This window comes from Engystomops pustulosus, chromosome 11 (assembly GCF_040894005.1).
Source record: "Engystomops pustulosus chromosome 11, aEngPut4.maternal, whole genome shotgun sequence".
Taxonomy (NCBI): domain Eukaryota; kingdom Metazoa; phylum Chordata; class Amphibia; order Anura; family Leptodactylidae; genus Engystomops; species Engystomops pustulosus.
The window spans coordinates 54,244,527-54,248,071 of record NC_092421.1 but is presented as its reverse complement, the minus strand read 5'-3'; positions in this window follow the sequence as shown (position 1 = coordinate 54,248,071).

Genomic DNA, 3,545 nt, shown 5'->3' with positions numbered 1-3,545 from the left:
GCTGGCTGCCTTTTGTGACAAAACTACAAGAATCAGCGTGTATCAGGATGTAGCTCGCTCTGACGGGGGAAATAACCAGGATCGTATCAATGGAGGCTTATTATTCCATGAAAATGTTATTTCTCACAGCAAATCCAATTTAATATCCCCCCCCAACTTTTGGGCTAGTGATAACATTGCAATGATACATTTGGAGGGGGTCCTGAAATTTCTTCTTTAACCTTTTAAGGACGCAGAGTTTTTTTTCGCCTATTTTTCGTTATCAGTAACTTAAAATTTTCTGTGTACAGAGCTGTGTGAGGGCTTATTTTTTTTTAGTAAAATCAAATTTTACTTCTCAGTGATGTTACTTATTATTCCATTTTGCGTATTTGCGCCACTTTCTTGTGGGCTCTGTTTTTACGACTTTTATTGTGCGCTTCAAATAACACCTCTTTATTCTTTGGTTCGGTACAATCGCGTGATATCAAATTTATATAGGTTTTATTGTGTTTCAATACATTTTCAAAAAATAAACAAATGTGTACGGAAAAAAAAAATCGCCATCTTCTGAGGCTAATAACTTTTTCATACTATGCAGTATAGAGCTGTATGATTAAGCTTCTATAGCGAAACGCGTAGGTCAGGAACCTGTGCCTAAAGTTTGACTGATATCTATGTATGACGCACCTATGTATGTTCTACGGATTTTAATGGAATAAAGCTGTTAATCGATTGGACCCTATGAGTGCTGGATGCCTTTCTGAAAGAGCTGTATGAGGTTCAGTTTTTTGCAAATAGAGCTGAAGTTTTCATTGCTTCTATTTTGAGGATTGTGACATTTTGATCACTTTTTATAAAATTTTTTATGTCATGTAAAATGGTGTAACAGTAGTGTTTGGGCGCTATTTTCCATTATGGGTTCACCATCAGCAATTACCATTTTTATATTTTGATTGTGCGTTGTGAGACGCGGCGATACCGAACGTGTTCATGATTTTTACTGTTTATTACGTTTTATATCAGTTCTAGAGAAAGAGGAGTGATTTGAACTTTTAGGTTTTTTACATTTTTTATGAACTTTTAGGTTTTTACTTTTTCTTAGACCCTCTAGGGCAGTGTTCCCCAACCACTGGTCCGCAGCCCAAGAACGGGCCATGGAACACCTGGTTCTGGGCTGCGACCAATCTGTAAAAAGGAAAAAAAAACAATACTCGTCTCTTGAAAAATACAATACCCTTCTCCTAAAAATACAGCCATGTACTAAAGCGGAAAAAAAAGTGAAGGAATAGAAAACTGCTTCAGGGGAACAAGGAAGGTGAGTATTCAGCTGGTAAAGGCAGAGCCGGATCTTCATTGGCGCTATTGGAGCGCTAGCACCGGGCCCCCGGATCCGAATTTACTGGTTGGGGTCCCCCGGGCTGGCGCTCCAATAGCTCTAATGTTGAGGCTCTCGCCTCGGCAGTCGGGCAGGAGCCTCCGTCCATCCGGACAGGAAGCTCCTGCCCGTCACTGTATAGTGCTCGGTGTGGCCGGAAATGGCCGCTCGAGCACTATTACTGGAGCGATGTGCGCCGGGGTTGTCTTCCGGCCACATCGCTCCATGAACTGGGATGCGCGGCCGCACGATGACGTCATCACCCTTTCCTGCCCGGCCGCAGGAAGATAAAAGAAGACGTGGGAGCCAGAGGTGAGTAGGAATTTTAATTTTTTTTAATCAAATAGCAGTAAAAACATGGTGGGGGCAGAACATTATATAATTCATTGTGGGGGAGGATATCATATGGGGGGGCAGCATATCATTTAATTCCTTGTGGGGGGGCAGCATATCATTTAATTCCTTGTGGGGGGGGCATATCATTTAATTCCTTGTGGGGGGGCGGCATATCATTTAATCCCTTGGGGGGGGGGGGGGCATATCATTTAATCCCTTGTGGTGGGGGCGGCATATCATTTAATTCATTGTGTGGGGGGGCATATCATTTAATTCATTGTGGGGGGGGCATATCAGTTAATTCCTTTTGGGGGGGCAGCATATCAAATAATTAATTGTGGGGGGGGGCAGTATGGCAGTATATGATAGGATCAATCAGACAACCTAGGTTTAAAGTACCCTGGTGGGTCTGAAAAGTTGAAAAAATATATGAAAAAGGGGAAAAAAATAAAACTAAAACCTAAAAGTTCAAATCACCCTCTTTTCCTAGAACTGATATAAAAGTAAACAAGTAAAATCATAAACGTATTAGCTATCACCTCATTCCAAAATGTCTGATCTATCAAAATATAATAACGGTTATTCACGGTGTTAAACCCCATAACGGATAACAGCTCTCAAATGTCTGAAACACCACTTTTTTACTATTTTGCATCATAAAAAAATTAACAAAAAACGACCTAAAGGTTGTACAGTCCTGAACAGTGTCCTGCACAGTAACAATGGTAGCAAAGAAGACGTCCGCTCATCCCGCAAAAATAATTCATTGATGGGGACAGCACATTAAGTAAATGGGGGCAATATATTAAATAATTTCTTGAGGTGACCAGCATCTAAAATGCATGGGGCACCCCAGTATATTAGAGAGGGCTATAAATAGGTACATTAATTCATTAAAGGGGGCCATATAAATTAAGTCATCAATTGGGGGGCAACATATATAATTAGGGGTACAGTATTATTTATTCAAGGGCTGTAGTATAGTAATATATTGGGGGTCGCAATGTGTTCTTTGATATATGCAGGGGCCACAGAGTGGTTTTATTATAGGGTATATTTGGGGGGGGGGCATTTTTCTGTTAGCCAGGTGACATTATACTGTTAGTAACTGTGGTATTTTTAGGTGCACAGTGTGGGGCATGTGCTGCCGGGAGCTGAAGACATCTGCTGCAAAATTCTTCAGCCAAAAGTTACGTCGATTCTGGCCCTGAAGGAGAAGACACGTCACCTATGAGGTACTAGATGCCACTTCTGCAGTATTGTACTCACTGACTAACCTTCTAGTGTGAGACAGCTCTCAGCTTGTACTGTACATGTTCTGTTATATTCCTAGTGTCCATAGTGAGCCAGCAATGGGGTGTGGGGTTATTATCATCAGTAATTATGCATTCTCTTATTGATAATGTTGGTGTGAACTCACTTTGTGTATTTGCCCCCTTTTCTGTGACATCACTGTGTGTGTGTTAACCCCCTGTGCTGTGAGCTAACTGTGTTAGTGTATCAACCCCCTGTGAGGACAGTGTGGTCAGTTGTGGTGTGAGCAGTATATATGTGGGGAGTACAGTGTGTACAGTTGTGGTGTGAGGGGTATATATGATATATGTGGGGGCACAGTGTGGTCAGTTGTGGTGTGAGGGGTATATATGATATATGTGGGGGGCACAGTGTGGTCAGTTGTGGTGTGAGAGGTATATATGATATATATGGGGTACAGTGTGGTCAGCTTTATGGATAAGTATGATATATGTGGGGGACACAGTGTGGTCAGTTGTGGTGTGAGGGGTATATATGATATATGTGGGGGCACAGTGTGGTCAGTTGTGGTGTGTGGGCTATGTATGATATATGTGGG